The following is a 19,852-nucleotide window of genomic DNA, read 5'->3' on the forward strand; positions in this document are numbered from 1 at the left end:
CACACACAGGAGCGCTCTAGAGAGACACACACACACAGGCGCTCCAGGCTCGCAAAAGAGAGATGCACGCACGCACACACACACAAGCGTGGGAGAGAGAGGCGGGCACACACACAGGAGCGCGCTAGAGAGACACACACACAGGCGCTCCAGGCTCGCAAAAGAGAGACTCACGCACACACACACAGGCGCGGGAGAGACAGGCGCGTGCACACACACAGGAGCACGCTAGAGAGACACACACACACAGGCGCTCCAGTCTCGCAAAAGAGAGACGCACGCACACAAACACAGGCGCGAGAGGGAGCGAGCGAGCAAAGGACGCATAAGGTAGAGAAGGCTTGTTTTTGTTTTCAGTTCTATTTATAGTGATCGGTTCGTAGCCTGCATTGTTGCAATGTTACTTTTCTTGGTGGTTTATTAAATTACGGATTTGTCAAATGTTTATTTTTTTCCCCTGTGCTTAATACTCATTTAAAAAAGTGTTTTTAGTGAGCAGTTCCTAGCACTATAGCACGAACTATTGCAGTGTTAGTTTTCTCTGTTGTTCAAGGTTTTCTCAGTGTTATTCAATGTTTTTACATTTAGTTTACCATTACGCTGTGCATTCTGTGGTATAATTAACTATATTTGTGCTTAAAAACTAATATATATATATATATATATATATATATATATATATATATATATATACACATACAGTTCGTACGGGTCTGGAACGGATTAATTGTATTTACATACAATCCTATGGGAGAAATTGCTTCGGTTCACGACCAACTCGGTTTACGACCAGAGTTTTGGAACGAATTATGGTCGTGAACCGAGGTTCCACTGTACTTGTATGACAGCATGAACTGCTTGTAGTTAAGGTTAGTCTTTTATTGGTGTCAACATATTGCAGTAGTTTTATTAAAAACTAGCAAAATACCCGCACTTCGCAGCGGAGAAGTAGTGTGTTATAAAGAGGTTATGTAAACATATATATACATAAACATATATACATATCTACATATACACATATATACATATTATATATACACACACACACATATATATATATATCTAAATCCCCGCGAAGTACTGCTTTTAAATTTTTATTAAGAAGAAAAGAAAACCTTTTTAAATTGAGGGAAAATATACCAATAACAATTTGTTAAGGATCTGTTTTTTTGTGAAGCAGCCTTAACACAGCTTTTCCGCTGTTTTATAAACGAACGCCATATAAGGTCTTCCTTTTTCCTTGCTTCGCCAAGGAAGGAGCCTTTTTATTTACAGTAAAATCCGCGAAGTAGAAACCATATGTTTATATGGTTATTTTTATATTGTCATGCTTGGGTCACAGATTTGCGCAGAAACACAGGAGGTTGTAGAGAGACAGGAGCGTTATTCAAACACTGCAAACAAACATTTGTCTCTTTTTCAAAAGTTTAAACTGTGCTCCATGACAAGACAGAGATGACTGTCTCACAATTAAAAGAATGCAAACATATCTTCCTCTTCAAAGGAGTGCACATCAGGAGCAGAGTCTGTCAGAAAGACAGAGGAAAGCAAACAAATCAATAGGGCTGTTTGGCTTTTAAGTATGCAAAGCACCTCCGGTACAAAGCTGTTGAAGGTGGCAGCTCACACCCCCTCCATCAGGAGCAGACAAAGAGAGAGAGAGAGAGCCAGAGAAAAACAAACAGTCAAAAATCAATACGGGCCTTTGAGCTTTTAAGTATGCGAAGCACCGTGTAGCATGTCGCTTCAGGAAGCAGCTGCACAGAAGATAGCAACGTGAAGATAATCTTTCAGCATTTTTAGACGAGCGTCCGTATCGTCTAGGTGTGCAAACAGCCCCCCTGCTCACACCCCCTACGTCAGGATCAGAGAAAGTCAGCGCAAGAGAGAGAGAAAAGTAAGTTGGGTAGCTTCTCAACCATCTGCCAATAGCGTCCCTTGTATGAAATCAACTGGGCAAACCAACTGAGGAAGCATGTACCAGAAATTAAAAGACCCATTGTCCTCAGAAATCCGCGAACCAGCAAAAAATCTGCGATATATATTTAAATATGCTTACATATAAAATCCGCGAAAGAGTGAAGCCGCGAAAGGTGAAGCGCGATATAGCGAGGGATCACTGTAATCCACAGGTTTTTCGCTTTTTTCTTTTTTTCTTTTTTTACGATTGTTATAGTTCTGTTTGTATACCACGTTGTCAGTTCAGCACTCCGGTTGTAATATGACCAAGCAGTGCAAGCTTACTGTTAAGAATGCAATGTATAGTTGTACAGGAGAAAAGCAATCTTGCCTGAAATCAATGGCAACCTTTTGTAGGTCTATGAACTTAATTTAAACTTTAGGTTTACACGGTGCTTTCTTTCCGAAGTACCTGCACTCATGAATATGTCTGTATGCGTCAGTCGCTCAAATCCCCACGCTTCACACCGGTGAAGTACTGCTTTTAAATTTTTATTAAGAAGAAAAGAAAACCTTTTCAAATTGAGGGAAAATATACCAATAACAATTTGTTAAGGATCTGTTTTTTTGTGAAGCTGACTTCACACAGCCTCTCCCTTTCTCCTTCACAGTCAGTTCACGTGATTACGTGGGAGGCGTGATGACGCGATACGCAACCCCGCCTCCCACGGCTAGCGAGCTGCAGTCCATTACTGTATATGGACAAAAAAGAGGTTCCAGTTATGACCGTTACGCATAGAATTTCGAAATGAAACCTGCCTAACTTTTGTAAGTAAGCTGTAAGGAATGAACCTGCCAAATTTCAGCCTTCCACCTACATGGGAAGTTGGACAATTAGTGATGAGTGAGTGAGTCAGTCAGTCAGTCAGTGAGACCACTGTGTGACCCTGAGGAAGTCACTTCACCTGCCTGTGCTGCAAAAAACAAAAGTAATGTAACAAATTGTACCTCAGATGTTGCAAGTTGCTGGAATAAAGGCATAAGTCAAATAGATAAATATGTATTATATATTATTCATTTATTTTCAGTTAAGTCATCTGCATCAAACCTTTATAAATGAGGGTTTCTCCTTTTTAGATAGTGCAAACTGTTTCTTCTTCATTGAGGTTTTCTCTTGGAGAGCTTTTTTCATTTCATTGAAAATTAAAGCAGCAGCTGCCAAAATATGTAGCTTTGTTATTATTTTTTCAACATTGTGTAAAATAACTTTATAAAGTAACATAAAAGGTTTAAATACTGGTTATCCTTTTACACTAAAATATTACTAAAGAGATACAAAAAAGTAAAATGCATATGTTGTTTTTCTTTAAGGAGATTAAATATTACTGAAAAAAGGAAAAAAAAAAAAAACTAAAACAGCCAAATGGGGCTATGCATACTGTAGTGGTCAGGGGCCGCTAAGATTCACACCATCAAAGATGACGGTGATTTATTTATTTTAATAAAAGAGATCCCAGGAACGTCCTCAGCCTTGAATCGACCCACACACACTCACAACAGAGACAATAAAGCACACTGGGAAAGGTAAACATCCATCCATCCATTTTCCAACCCGCTGAATCCGAACACAGGGTTACGGGGGTCTGCTGGAGCCAATCCCAGCCAACACAGGGCACAAGGCAGGAACCAATCCTGGGCAGGGTGCCAACCCACCGCAGGACACACACAAACACACCCACACACCAAGCACACACTAAGGCCAATTTAGAATCACCAATCCACCTAACCTGCATGTCTTTGGACTGTGGGAGGAAACCGGAGCGCCCGGAGGAAACCCACGCAGACACGGGGAGAACATGCAAACTCCACGCAGGGAGGACCTGGGAAGCGAACCCAGGTCCCCAGATCACCCAACTGCGAGGCAGCAGCGCCACCCACTGCGCCACCATGCCGCCGAAAGGTAAACAATTACAAATATAATGACCCAAAAATAATTAATGAAAACAGTAATACCACCCCTGACCCCTTCGGCGATATTACATTTAACATATAAACACAAACACCACACAACAAAGTCCATATAAACCAAACCGGATGAAGATGAAAAGTGACAAAGTTAAGTCCAGCGATCTGTATGTTGAAAGGGTGAAGGAAAAATACAGTCCTACTGGTAGTTACTGATGATGCGGATGAAATCAGATGGTTGATTCAAGAGCGATCCACTCTTCCGAAAAACCAATGAATCCAACACAGTTCTCAGTGCACAGGTAGACAGACGATCCAGACCCCAACGAACGAATACAGTCCAGGACACAATGATTAAATAAAGTTCCAATAAAGCAGGCAGCAACAACAGATAAACGCAACACACACCGCACCCAAACAAAACAAACTTTTTTTCCTTTTGCTCACTGCCCTCTTTTTAAACCTCCTTTGACCACCTTTGACCCCATCAGCCCCTGCAAGGACTGCTGGGAGATGCAGCTTTTATAAAGTAGCACTGCTACAATACGAACTTAAAAGGTTTAAATAAAACAGAAATATATACCTTTATTTTTACTTCCTTAACTTGTGGAGGGTGTATCCTGTAGCAAAGCCCTAACTTTTTTCGTGAAAGCCCGTTTCAGTCAATAAGTCTTAAAAACAGGTGTAAAGATATTGACAATAAGCTACGCAAACCCACCAAGACATGGAATCATTTTAAATCAAGGCGCGAGTCGAAAAACACCATCCCATACTATTAGTTAACGACTAACACATTTCTATATGTATTGTAAGCATACAATACAACTGATAATATGTTGCCCTTATTTATCTGGTGTACCGACATTTTTGAGCGTTTAACGGCTGAAATCCAACGTGGTTTGTGCCCTTCAGAATGAAAACGGTTTGCATTTACCTTTTTAATAAAAGGCGAGCTTTTAAGCCTGAGAAATCACCCCGTAAATGCACACGTTTAATTGCACATGTGTTAATATGTATGCTTACACACTGTTTCTTCTTCATTGAGGTTTTCTCTAGCATGTAGATCGGGGTAATTACATTCACGGCATTCGCAGTCTGAATCACAATCTGATTGTATGGGTGGTTACCTACCAGGTAACGCTTATGGTTGGCCATCAAGTCAGCTAACATAAGCCACGGTGCGTTCAGTTGTGAGAAGCATATCATAGAATGGTTGAAAATAGTTTACTGTCAAATAATGCCAAGAGTACGCGACACGTGTTTCAGCCTAATTCTTGGCTCATCAGGCATACACACTCACTGCACTCGCTTACGGGAATCGAACCTCGGACGTCAGCGCTAGAGGCAAAGCCCCTAACATTGCGCCACGGCGTGCAGTTCGTTTTTTTTGACAGCATGTAGATCGGGGTATTTACATTCACGGCATACTGCAAGTTTAGTTTCTTTTCAATAAAGTCAGGCGTTAGGCAAGTGTCATTGAATAGCGGTGCGTTATTGAAGAGCGGCGCTGCAAGTTTAGTTTCTTTTCAATAAAGTCAGGCGTTAGGCAAGTGTCATAGAATAGCGACGGCGCTGCAAGTTTAGTTTCTTTTCAATAAAGTCAGATGTTAGGCAAGTGTCATTGAATAACGGCGTCAGGCGTTAGGCAAGTGTCATTGAAGAGGCGCTGCAAGTTTAGTTTCTTTTCAATAAAGTCAGGCGTTAGGCAAGTGTCATTGAAGAGGCGCTGCAAGTTTAGTTTCTTTTCAATAAAGTCAGGCGTTAGGCAAGTGTCATTGAATAGCGGCGGCGCTGCAAGTTTAGTTTCTTTTCAATAAAGTCAGGCGCGCTTTGCAGTGGCGAAGTTCTGCTTTTAAATTTTTATTAAGAAGAAAAGAAAACCTTTTTAAACTGAGGGAAAATATACCAATAACAATTTGTTAAGGATCTGTTTTTTGTGAAGCTGCCTTTACACAGCCTGTCCGCTGTTTTATAAACGAACGCCATATAAGGCCGTCCTTTCTCCTTCAATGTCAGTTCACGTGATTACGTGTGAGGCGTGATGACGCGATACGCAACCCCGCCTCCCACGGCCAGCGAGGTGCCGTCCATTACTGTATATGGACAAAAAACAGGTTCCACTTATGACCGTTACGCTTTGAATTTTGAAATGAAACCTGCCTAACTTTTGTAAGTAAGCTGTAAGGAATGAGCCTGCCACATTTCACCCTTCAACCTACACGGGAAGTTGGACAATTAGTGATGAGTGAGTCAGTCAGTCAGTGAGCGAGTCAGTGAGGGCTTTGCCTTTTATTAGTATAGACTAGCAAAATACCCGCGCTTCGCAGCGGAGAAGTAGTGTGTTAAAGAGGTTATGAAAAAGTAAAGGAAACATTTTAAAAATAACGTAACATGATTGTCAATGTAATTGTGTTGTCATTGTTATGAGTGTTGCTGTCATATATATATACATATACACACATATTATATATATATATATATATATATATATATATATATATATATACATACATATACACCTATATTATATTTATATATATATATATATATATATATACATACATATACACCTATATTATATTTATATATATATATATATATATATATATATATATACACATACATATACACACATACATGCACTTACAATAACATAGAAATCAATATAAACAACATTAACATCATTATCATATGAGAATATGAAGTAATATATAAGAAGCACATTTCATATAAATATTAAACAGTAAAATCTTCTTCTATAATTTGCTACCGTGGCTATTCGTTTGTCTGTCTAGGATTTTAAATCACCTGTAGCTCGCAAACCGTTTCACCTATTAACTTGAAATGTGGTACACATATAGTACGTCACGTCTACTATCCGCTTTATGGGTGATGATTGTATTACTCTTTTTATCTTTATTTTATTTTATTGTAGAATCAACTCCTATCTGCGCACACCAGGGCGGCCATGGGCGGATGCGTATGGTGTATTCACTCCATGTTATGGTGCATTGCGCTGTCACTGGTATTTTGATAAAAGAATTTGAACAACATATAAGAAGCGTATAAATTATTAAACAGTAAAACATTAACATTTAAGAAGTAAAGTTACATTGAGTACTACTGCAGTGCCTTCGGGTATACCTCATTTTTTGTTAGCCCATTACATGCTTAAATGTATACATTTTTTGGTGTACCTACCCGAGAACACGCGACATATAACCAACCGTGGGAGAAGCATGGATTTTAAACACGCGTTGAGTTCATCTGCTGGTCTCCCTCGTGGAATAACTGGTAATGTTTGACTAAAATCTACAGCGAGTAAAACGACATTACCTCCTATTTTTTTTTTTCTATCTCCGAGATCTTGCTTTCTTCGGTTCAAGGCTTCATAAGCTCTTTTATGTTCCATGGTGTACTTATCCCAAACCATCATCTTTGAATGTTGCAAGACTTTCGCCTTGTATGTAGATCGGGGTAATTACATTCATTGCATTCCTAGTCTGAATCACAATCTGATTGTATGGGTGGTTACCTGGCAGGTAACGCTTATGCTTGGTCATCAAGTCGTCTAACATCCGCCATGTGCCCTCTTTTAATTGCGAGAAGCAGATATATATAGCCAAATTCTCGCGCTTCGTTGCGTCGAAGTACTGCTTTTAATTTTTTATTAAGAAGAAAAGAAAACCTTTTTAAACGGATCGAAAATATACCAATAACAATTTGTTAAGGATCTGATTTTTTGTGAACCTCCCTTTTCACAGCTGTCGCTCTACGGCGTGTGTTTCGTTTATTTGACAGTATGTAGATCGTGGTAATTACATTCATGGCATTCGTTTCCTGAATCACAATCTGATTGTATGGGTGGTTACCTGCCAGGTTACGCTTGTGGTTGGTCAGCAAGTCGCCTTACGTCCGCCACGTGCCCTCTTTCTGTTCCCAGAAGCAGATCATAGAATGGTTTTAATAGTTTACTTTCAAATAATGCAAAGAGTACGCGACACGTGTTTCTCCCTAATTCTGGGCTCATCAGGCGTACACACTCACTGCATCCCCTCTTGGGAATCGAATCTCTATCGTCAGCGCCAGAGTTGAAACCCCTAACGTTGCGGTCAGCAAGTCGGCTAACATCCGCCATGTGCCGTCTTTCAGTTGCGAGAAGCAGATCATAGAATGGTTGAAATTGTTTACTTTCAAATTATGCAAAGAGTACGCGACACGTGTTTCACCCTAATTCTGTGCTCTTCGTGCGTACACACTCATTGCATCCCCTCTCGGGAATCGAATCTTGAACGTCAGCGCCAGACGTGAAGCCCCTAACGTTGCGCTGCGGCGTGTGGTTCGTTTATACCTTGTGTCTTCTCATTAAACTTTTATCTCGCGAATATGTTATTGCAATCCGCAGCGGGAGCATTTCTATAAACTTAATTTAAACTTACGTTTTACACTGTGCTTTGTTTCCCTTATGAAGATGCTTGTATGCTTCAGTCGCACGCTTCTTATTGTTTCGCTCCCTTCTCAATTGTTTAATGAATTTTTTGTTCTTCGCTGTTTGCGGCTCTTCCTTCATTTCTCCCTACTGCGTTCACAGTCTTTTCATGTGATTACGTGGATGACGTGACACTCAACTCCGCCTCCCACGGCCATCGAGCTGCTGTCCATTACAGTATATTGTCAAAAAAGAGGTTCCAGTTATGACCATTACGCGTTGAATTTCGAAATGAAACCTGCCTAACTTTTGTAAGTAAGCTGTAAGGAATGAGCCTGCCAAATTTCAGCCTTCCACCTACACGGGAAATTGGAGAATTAGTGATGAGTCAGTCAGTCAGTTAGTCAGTCAGTCAGTCAGTCAGTCAGTCAGTCAGTCAGTGAGGACTTTGCCTTTTATTATTATAGATTAGCAAAATACCCGCGCTTCGCAGTGGAGAAGTAGTGTGTTAAAGAGGTTATGTAAACATATATATACATATACAGTACATATCTACATATACATATATGTACATACATATACACATCCACATATACATATATATACAAATACAAATTTACACATCTACATATATATACATATGTACATATATATATATATATATATATATATACGCACACACATATATATATATATATATATATATATATATATATATATATATATATATATATATATATATATATCTATATAGCAAAATACCCGCGCTTCACAGCGGAGAAGTAGTGTGTTAAAGAGGTTATGTAAACATATATATACATATACATATATACATATATACACATATCTACATATACATACATATATATATATATATATATATATATATATATATATACACATACATACATACATAAACACACACATATACATCCATCCATCCTCTTCATATATACATAGTGCGTTGTAACACGGGCTGTGATTGTTACATGGGAGGGAGACGACAAATCACAGCTTCCCGCTTTCTAATCGGGCCTGTGATTGGTGCTTTGACGGATGCCCAGATCCCACAGTATCTCCCCTTAGGAGAGGCGTTAGGCAAGTGTAATTGAATAGCGGTGCTGCAAGTTTAGCTTTACACCTGTTTTTAAGGCTTATTGACTGAAAGGGGCTTTCATGAAAAAACTTAGGGCTTTGCTACAGGATACACCCTCCACAAGTTAAGGAAGTAAAAATAAAGGTATATATTTCTGTTTTATTTAAACCTTTTAAGTTTGTATGCGGGCGGCATGGTGGCGCAGTGAAAGGTGCCAGTTAGGAGACCCGGGTTCGCTTCCCTGCGTGGAGTTTGAATGTTCTCCCCGTGTCTGTCTGGGTTTCCTCAGGGTACTCTGGTTTCCTCCCACAGTCCAAAGACATGCAGGTTAGGTGCATTGGCGATTCTAAATTGTCTGTGGTGTGTGGGTGTGTGCACCCTGCGGTGGGCTGGCACCTTGCCCGGGGTTTGTTTCCTGCCTTGTGCCCTGTGTTGGCAGGGATTGGCTCCTGTATTTAGGATGTAGCGGGTTGGATAATGGATGGATGGACATTTGTATGCATAGCCCTATTTGCCCGTTTTCGTTTTTTTTCTTTCTTCAGTAATATTTCAGCAAACCCGGAGCTTGTCAGTTCAAATCCTGGTACTGACACCAGAGGAAGTCACTTCACCTGCCTGTGCTGCAAAAAACAAAAGTAATGTAACAAATTGTACCTCAGATGTTGCAAGTTGCTGGAATAAAGGCATAAGTCAAATAGATAAATATGTATTATACACATAGGAACTATTCATTTATTTTCAGTTAAGTCATCTGCAGCAAACCTTTATAAATGAGGGTTTCTCCTTTTTAGATAGTGCAAACTGTTTCTTCTTCATTGAGGTTTTCTCTTGGAGAGCTTTTTTCATTTCATTGAAAATTAAAGCAGCAGCTGCCAAAATATGTAGGTTTCTTATTAATTTTTCAACATTGAGTAAAATAACTTTATAAAGTAACATAAAAGGTTTAAATACTGGTTATCCTTTTACACTAAAATATTACTAAAGAGATACAAAAAAGTAAAATGCATATGTTGTTTTTCTTTAAGGAGATTAAATATTACTGAAGAAAGGAAAAAAAAAAAAAACTAAAACAGCCAAATGGGGCTATGCATACTGTAGTGGTCAGGGGCCGCTAAGATTCACACCATCAAAGATGACGGTGATTTATTTATTTTAATAAAAGAGATCCCAGGAACGTCCCCAGCCTTGAATCGACCCACACACACTCACAACAGAGACAATAAAGCACACTGGGAAAGGTAAACATCCATCCATCCATTTTCCAACCCGCTGAATCTGGCATTGTTTAGAACAAGCGTATCAGTATCTGATGACTCTGCCGCTTACTTCAGTGGAGGCAGAGCGTGCTTTCTCAGTGGCTGGTGTACTAGTCTGCACGAAGGTGCACTCTCACCTGGAAGACCGCACACTCGACACGTTGTGCTTTCTATGCTCTTAATACCGCAATTGACTAGATACATGTACAGTGAAACCTCGGTTCACGTACAACTCGGTTTACGACCAAAAAGTTCGCCAAACTTTTGCCTCGTTTCACGACCACACACTCGGTATATGAACAAGCCAGGTTCCCTTTCAGTTTGTACATGTTCAGTCTCTCCCTGTGCATTTTCTGTGCAGCGAGCAAGAGAGAGAGCGAGAGAGTGCGGCACACACACACTCACACACACACACACACACACACACACACACAGAGGCAGCGCAAGAGACAGAGAGAGCCGCGCACACACACACAGGAGCGCTCTAGAGAGACACACACACACAGGCGCTCCAGGCTCGCAAAAGAGAGACGCACGCACGCACACACACACAGGCGTGGGAGAGACAGGCGGGCACACACACAGGAGCGCGCTAGAGAGACACACACACAGGCGCTCCAGGCTCGCAAAAGAGAGACTCACGCACACACACACAGGCGTGGGAGAGACAGGCGCGTGCACACACACAGGAGCACGCTAGAGAGACACACACACACAGGCGCTCCAGGCTCGCAAAAGAGAGACGCACGCACACAAACACAGGCGCGAGAGGGAGCGAGCGAGCAAAGGACGCATAAGGTAGAGAAGGCTTGTTTTTGTTTTCAGTTCTATTTATAGTGATCGGTTCGTAGCCTGCATTGTTGCAATGTTACTTTTCTTGGTGGTTTATTAAATTACGGATTTGTCAAATGTTTATTTTTTTCCCCTGTGCTTAATACTCATTTAAAAAAGTGTTTTTAGTGAGCAGTTCCTAGCACTATAGCACGAACTATTACAGTGTTAGTTTTCTCTGTTGTTCAAGGTTTTCTCAGTGTTATTCAATGTTTTTACATTTAGTTTACCATTACGCTGTGCATTCTGTGGTATAATTAACTATATTTGTGCTTAAAAACTAATATATATATATATATATATATATATACACATACAGTTCGTACGGGTCTGGAACGGATTAATTGTATTTACATACAATCCTATGGGAGAAATTGCTTCGGTTCACGACCAACTCGGTTTACGACCAGAGTTTTGGAACGAATTATGGTCGTGAACCGAGGTTCCACTGTACTTGTATGACAGCATGAACTGCTTGTAGTTAAGGTTAGTCTTTTATTGGTGTCAACATATTGCAGTAGTTTTATTAAAAACTAGCAAAATACCCGCACTTCGCAGCGGAGAAGTAGTGTGTTATAAAGAGGTTATGTAAACATATATATACATAAACATATATACATATCTACATATACACATATATACATATTATATATACACACACACACATATATATATATATCTAAATCCCCGCGAAGTACTGCTTTTAAATTTTTATTAAGAAGAAAAGAAAACCTTTTTAAATTGAGGGAAAATATACCAATAACAATTTGTTAAGGATCTGTTTTTTTGTGAAGCAGCCTTAACACAGCTTTTCCGCTGTTTTATAAACGAACGCCATATAAGGTCTTCCTTTTTCCTTGCTTCGCCAAGGAAGGAGCCTTTTTATTTACAGTAAAATCCGCGAAGTAGAAACCATATGTTTATATGGTTATTTTTATATTGTCATGCTTGGGTCACAGATTTGCGCAGAAACACAGGAGGTTGTAGAGAGACAGGAGCGTTATTCAAACACTGCAAACAAACATTTGTCTCTTTTTCAAAAGTTTAAACTGTGCTCAATGACAAGACAGAGATGACTGTCTCACAATTAAAAGAATGCAAACATATCTTCCTCTTCAAAGGAGTGCACATCAGGAGCAGAGTCTGTCAGAAAGACAGAGGAAAGCAAACAAATCAATAGGGCTGTTTGGCTTTTAAGTATGCAAAGCACCTCCGGTACAAAGCTGTTGAAGGTGGCAGCTCACACCCCCCTCCATCAGGAGCAGACAAAGAGAGAGAGAGAGAGCCAGAGAAAAACAAACAGTCAAAAATCAATACGGGCCTTTGAGCTTTTAAGTATGCGAAGCACCGTGTAGCATGTCGCTTCAGGAAGCAGCTGCACAGAAGATAGCAACGTGAAGATAATCTTTCAGCATTTTTAGACGAGCGTCCGTATCGTCTAGGTGTGCAAACAGCCCCCCTGCTCACACCCCCTACGTCAGGATCAGAGAAAGTCAGCGCAAGAGAGAGAGAAAAGTAAGTTGGGTAGCTTCTCAACCATCTGCCAATAGCGTCCCTTGTATGAAATCAACTGGGCAAACCAACTGAGGAAGCATGTACCAGAAATTAAAAGACCCATTGTCCTCAGAAATCCGCGAACCAGCAAAAAATCTGCGATATATATTTAAATATGCTTACATATAAAATCCGCGAAAGAGTGAAGCCGCGAAAGGTGAAGCGCGATATAGCGAGGGATCACTGTAATCCACAGGTTTTTCGCTTTTTTCTTTTTTTCTTTTTTTACGATTGTTATAGTTCTGTTTGTATACCACGTTGTCAGTTCAGCACTCCGGTTGTAATATGACCAAGCAGTGCAAGCTTACTGTTAAGAATGCAATGTATAGTTGTACAGGAGAAAAGCAATCTTGCCTGAAATCAATGGCAACCTTTTGTAGGTCTATGAACTTAATTTAAACTTTAGGTTTACACGGTGCTTTCTTTCCGAAGTACCTGCACTCATGAATATGTCTGTATGCGTCAGTCGCTCAAATCCCCGCGCTTCACACCAGTGAAGTACTGCTTTTAAATTTTTATTAAGAAGAAAAGAAAACCTTTTCAAATTGAGGGAAAATATACCAATAACAAATTGTTAAGGATCTGTTTTTTTGTGAAGCTGACTTCACACAGCCTCTCCCTTTCTCCTTCACAGTCAGTTCACGTGATTACGTGGGAGGCGTGATGACGCGATACGCAACCCCGCCTCCCACGGCTAGCGAGCTGCAGTCCATTACTGTATATGGACAAAAAAGAGGTTCCAGTTATGACCGTTACGCATAGAATTTCGAAATGAAACCTGCCTAACTTTTGTAAGTAAGCTGTAAGGAATGAACCTGCCAAATTTCAGCCTTCCACCTACATGGGAAGTTGGACAATTAGTGATGAGTGAGTGAGTCACTTCACCTGCCTGTGCTGCAAAAAACAAAAGTAATGTAACAAATTGTACCTCAGATGTTGCAAGTTGCTGGAATAAAGGCATAAGTCAAATAGATAAATATGTATTATATATTATTCATTTATTTTCAGTTAAGTCATCTGCATCAAACCTTTATAAATGAGGGTTTCTCCTTTTTAGATAGTGCAAACTGTTTCTTCTTCATTGAGGTTTTCTCTTGGAGAGCTTTTTTCATTTCATTGAAAATTAAAGCAGCAGCTGCCAAAATATGTAGGTTTCTTATTAATTTTTCAACATTGAGTAAAATAACTTTATAAAGTAACATAAAAGGTTTAAATACTGGTTATCCTTTTACACTAAAATATTACTAAAGAGATACAAAAAAAGTAAAATGCATATGTTCTTTTTCTTTAAGGAGATTAAATATTACTGAAGAAAGAAAAAAAAAAATAAAACAGCCAAATGGGGCTATGCATACGAACTTAAAAGGTTTAAATTAAACAGAATTATATACCTTTATTTTTACTTCCTTAACTTGTGGAGGGTGTATCCTTTAGCAAAGCCCTAACTTTTTTCGTGAAAGCCCATTTCAGTCAAGAAATCTTAAAAACAGGTGTAAAGATATTGACAATATCAAGACATGGAATCGTTTAAATCAAGTATCATTACGTCTTCCTTTCTTAAAGAGAAGTAAGGCAGTGCTTATAAGCTTATATGTATATGTATATGTATATGTATATGTATATGTATATGTATGTATATGTATATATATATGTATGTATATATATGTATATATATATATATATATATATATATATGTATATATATATATGTATATGTATGTATATATATATATATATATATATGTGTATATGTATATATGTATGTATGTATGTCTATCTATCTATATTAAGGATCAGTTTTTTTGTGAAGCAGCTTTAACACAGCTTTTCCGCTGTTTTATAAACGAACGCCAAGGAAGGAGCCTTTTTATTAAATGCAAGGGTTCTTCGCTTTTTTTTTTTCTTTTTTAAGATTGTTATAGTTCTGTTTGTATACCACGTTGTCAGTTCAGCACTCCGGTTGTAATATGACCAAGCTGTGCAAGCACACTCTTGAGAATGCAACGTATAGTTGTACAGAAGAAAAGCAATCTTGCCTGAAGTCAATGGCAACCTTTTGTAGGTCTATGAACTTAATTTAAACTTTAGGTTTACACGGTGCTTTCTTTCCGAAGTACCTGCACTCATGAATATGTCTGTATGCATCAGTCGCTCAAATCCCCGCGCTTCGCACCAGCGAAGTACTGCTTTTAAATTTTTATTAAGAAGAAAATAAAACCTTTTTAAATTGAGAGAAAATATACTAATAACAGTTTGTTAAGGATCTGTTTTTTTGTGAAGCTGCCTTTACTCGAGTGATCACTTCGAGCTGACTTGCTGGCTAACCATAAGCTTTACCTGGTGGGTAACCACCCATACAATCAGATTGTGAATCAGACTACGAATGCCGTCAATGTAATTACCCCGATCTACATGCTGTCAAATAAACGAACCACACGCCGTGGCGCAATTTTAGGGGCTTCGCCTCTAGCGCTGACATCCGAGGTTCGATTCCCGTAAGTGAGCGCTTCGCACTGGCGAAGTACTGCTTTTAAATTTTTATTAAGAAGAAATGGAAACCTTTTTAAATTAAGTCTTAAAAAAAGCTCTAAAAATATTTACAATAAGCTATGCAAACCCACAAAGACATGGAATCGTTTAAATCAAGGCGCGAGTCGAAAAAACACCATCCCATACTATTAGTTAACGATTAACACATTTCTATATGTATTGTAAGCATACAATACAACTGATAATATGTTGCCCTTATTTATCTGGTGTACCGACATTTTTGCGCGTTTAACAGCTGAAATCTAACGTAGTTTGTGCCCTTCAGAATGAAAACAGTTAGCATTTACCTTTTTAATAAAAGGCGAGCTTTTAAGCCTGAGAAATCACCCCGTAAATGCACACGTTTAATTGCACATGTGTTAATATGTATGCTTACACAGTATTAAAAGACACTCAAAAATTAACGTCATTTACCTTCGTTCCCGTGTTTGACTCGTGCTGTAAATCTCTTCCTTGTTTTTAGTTCACGTGTTTACGTAGGAGGCGTGATGACGCGATACGTGACTCCGCCTCCTCCATTAGAGTATATGGACAAAAAACAGGTTCCAGTTATGACCATTACGCGTAGAATTTCGAAATGAAACCTGCCTAACTTTTGCAAGTAAGCTGTAAGGATTGAGCCTGCCAAATTTCAGCCTTCTACTTACACGGGAAGTTGGACATTTAGTGACGAGTGAGTCAGTCAGTCAGTCAGTCAGTGAGTCAGTCAGTGAGGGCTTTGCCTTTTATTAGTATAGATAAGTGTCGCTCATTCTAAAACTGTTCCCATGTGAGATGCCTGTGCACTGTCATTCCTAGGAATGACATGCGAGATTCCTGAATTCCCGGGAATAGATAAACCCGTCTGGGAATGGATTCCCTACTAGTACCCAAGCTGTTCCTGTGGGTGCTGCAGAAGCAGAGTTTTAATGTTGGCACCAGACTGACACCCAAGAAGATGAGAGGGACCGAAACTGCTTTGTCACCTTCCATTTTACAGACCTGCCCACAGAGCAGAACAAAGGCAAAGAAACTAAAACAAAAACCTGAAGAACAGCTGAAGAGACAACAGAAGGAAGACACATACTGGTGTTTTAAGTGAGTAACAAGTGCACAAGTCATACAATAATGAGACTAGTCATGACAGTAATACATTTAGAAAGTACACCAAGGACCTATGGTATTCCAATAAAGGGAATCCTATCGAAATGTAATTGAAGTCTGTTACCATACAAAGCAATGGAAACAGTGCAAACCTGTTATGAATACCAAAAGTTATGGCAGAACTTTTGAGCTCATAAAGTGTAGTTTCTGGTTATGTACAGTGTCATGTAAAAGTTTGGGCCCCCTTGCCTAAAATGTCTGTTACTGTGACCAGTTAAGTAATCAGAAGATGAACTAACAGGCATAAAGTTAAAGATGACACACATTTCTTTTCAGCATTTTATACAAGGTTAGTGTATTGTTTTTGTTTTGTACAATTGTACAATGAAAAAAGGAAAGGAACACTATGCAAAAGTTTGGGCACCCAAGATATTTGAGGTGTCAGAACTTTTCCCAAGGTGGTTTCAGACCTTCATTAGCTTGTTAGGACTATGGTTTGTTCAGTCATCGTTAGGAAACCCCAGGTGATGCAAAGTTTTAAAGCTTTATAAATTCTGACCCCTCAAACCTTGTCCCAACAATCTGCAGAGATGGGTTCCTCTAAGCAGCTGCCTAACACTCTGAAAAATAGAAGAATTGATGCTGACAAAGGAGGAGAAGGTGAGAAGAAGACAGCAAAGCATTTTCAGGTAGCTGTTTCCGCAGTTCTTAATGTTATTAAGAAATGGCAGTTAATAGGAATAGTGGAGGTCAAGATGAGGTCTGGAAGACCAATAAAAGTTTCTGAAAGGACTGCTCATTGCCGTTTCACTGCAGACTCTGGAGTGGTGATGCACTGTTCTACTGTGAAGTGACATCTGAACAAATATGACCTTTATTGTAGAGTCGGCAGAAGAAAACGGTTCCTGCATCCTAGCCCCAAAATTCTGTGCCTGAAGTTTGAAAATGAACATCTAAACAAACCTGATGGATTTTGGAAACGAGTCCAGTGGACTGATGAAATCAAAATAGGACTTTGTGGCCACAATGTGCAAAGGTATGTTTGGAGAAAAAAGGGGGCCAAATTCCAGGAAAATAACAGGTCTCCAACTATTGAGCAGTTAAGCAGTCGATCGATCAAGCTTTGTGCTTGTGTTGTAGCCAGTGGAACAGGGAACATGTTATTGGTAGAGGGAAGAAAAGAGTCAAATAAATACCAGCAAATTCTGGATGCAGATATCACGCCATCTCTAAAAAAGCTGAAGTTATAAAGGGGATGAGTCCAACAATAAGATAATGATCCAAAACACACCTTAAAATCTACAAAGGTATACCTCAAGAGGTGCAAGCTAATGGTTTTGCTACGGCCCTCACAGCTCCCAGGCCCTAAATATCATTGAAAATCTATGGAGAAATCTCAAAAGAGCAGGGCATGCAAGACGGCCCAAGAGTCTTGAAGAATTAGAAGCCTTTTGCAAGGATGAAGGGGCAAAAATATCCCCAGTTAGAACTGAAAGACTCTTAGCTGGCTACAAAAAGCGTTTACAAGCTGTGATACTTGACAGAGGGGGTCTTGCTAAGTACTAACCATATTGGGTGCCCAAACTTTTGGTTCAGGCCCTTTTCATTCTTTTTTGGTATTTTGTACCTGTGGATGATGGAAATACAAATGTAATCTTGCTTAAAATATTAGAGAAATGCGACATCTTTAACTTTGTGCCTTTTGGTGATCAGTTCATTTTCTGCTCACTTAACTGTTCATAGTAACAAGACACTTTAAGGAAGGGGGCTCCAGCTTTTGCATGCCACTGTATACGAGTTAAAGTATGTCCTGCATTTCAATAAAGAACACAATCCCATGGATCAAGCTTCAACTACTGGAGACAGTCCTATGCTTATTTGATTTGTAACACTGATGCTTGTGGTTTAATTCTGTGAAACGGAACTCCTAATTTTCCTGATGTTTGTGATCATCACATCTTTTCCATTTGCTGTGTTGATTGTATTATACTGATCTGTTCAATTTTTCATCTTTTTCTGCGAAACACCTCACAATGGCACCTTCTGTTAATGAGGCCATCCAAAAAAAAAAAAAAAAACATGCTTGATTGTCACATCCCAAACTGGTCTTTATATGCCATACTTCTACAGCTGTCATTCACTATTCCTATTCTCTCTGTCCAGAAATTCATGTCTACAACTTGACAATTTGTAGCCCAAATTATTATCCAAACTGAAAACCCACTAACATGTCTAAGCATCCTCCAGTCAAGGGAAAAAATGAAGAGCGCCCTGTGATTGTGGGTGGCATCTTTTTGCTTTTTCACTATTACTGTATTTTGATTTGCTGTTTATTTGCATGCTTTAAGCACTTCCTTGTCTATTTAAATTACAGCACATGTTCAGTCCGGTTTAGAAGAAAGTGTAATTGTTATCTAGTACCTTAGAGTATTGTTGCGTTTAATTGTGAACTGTACACAAACACAGTATTTATTTTATGCAGAAATCCTCAGTGGATTGTTCTACTGGATGTTAAGCCAATGGGTGGCTTCTTTGATATGAGAATTTGTTAAGGGGTGTTTTTTTGACCAGCTTATTTTGTAATAATAAAGTATATTAAAAGTATAAAGTATATTATAAATTAAATTAATGTATTAATGCAATAAACAGATCTGTTTTTACTTTTAAACACTGAAATAATTCATAGTGGTGAGCTATTTACTTCTGTAGATGAGGAGTTGACAGTTAAATAAAACAAAGTATTTTGAAACTTCTAATGGTATGACTTTTTTTTTTTTAATTGCTTGCTACAATCCAACATTATGAGTGGCTCATAGGGCAGTAGATATTTTTATAGATTGATTTTATCCACTTACCATGCCAAGGTCTTTGCGTAAACCTACCACCAAAAACTGAATGTTAGCATCATAAATGAAGCATTTTGACCTAAGCTAGTAAGCCCATTGTTTCACCAGCTTTTTGTCTTCTGCTGCTTCAATCTGTACATTTGAACAGTATTAAGTTCCCCCTTTCATCATCCCCTTCCTGACATACATCCATTTCTCAACATATCCCTGATTTCCTACTTGTGTAAACATTCCTTTTCTTAACTGATACAGTGATACTGAGGTCCTAGAAATGCAGTAAGTTTAACACAAGTAGTGAATGTTTCCAACTTTCAACTGTGCGAGGTGGTGGTCTTCTTCCAGC

At 39.1% G+C, this 19,852-nt stretch overlaps 2 protein-coding genes across 2 annotated transcripts in view; one reads left to right on the top strand and one right to left on the bottom strand.

Annotated features, from left to right (window-relative positions):
* Nucleotides 1–19,852, bottom strand: part of LOC114668567 (zinc finger protein 883-like) — a 249,222-nt gene that overhangs the window by 90,641 nt on the left and 138,729 nt on the right.
* LOC114669265 (zinc finger protein 721-like) overlaps nucleotides 1–19,852 on the top strand; it is a 235,882-nt gene that overhangs the window by 26,315 nt on the left and 189,715 nt on the right.

This window comes from Erpetoichthys calabaricus, chromosome 1 (assembly GCF_900747795.2).
Source record: "Erpetoichthys calabaricus chromosome 1, fErpCal1.3, whole genome shotgun sequence".
Lineage (NCBI taxonomy): Eukaryota > Metazoa > Chordata > Cladistia > Polypteriformes > Polypteridae > Erpetoichthys > Erpetoichthys calabaricus.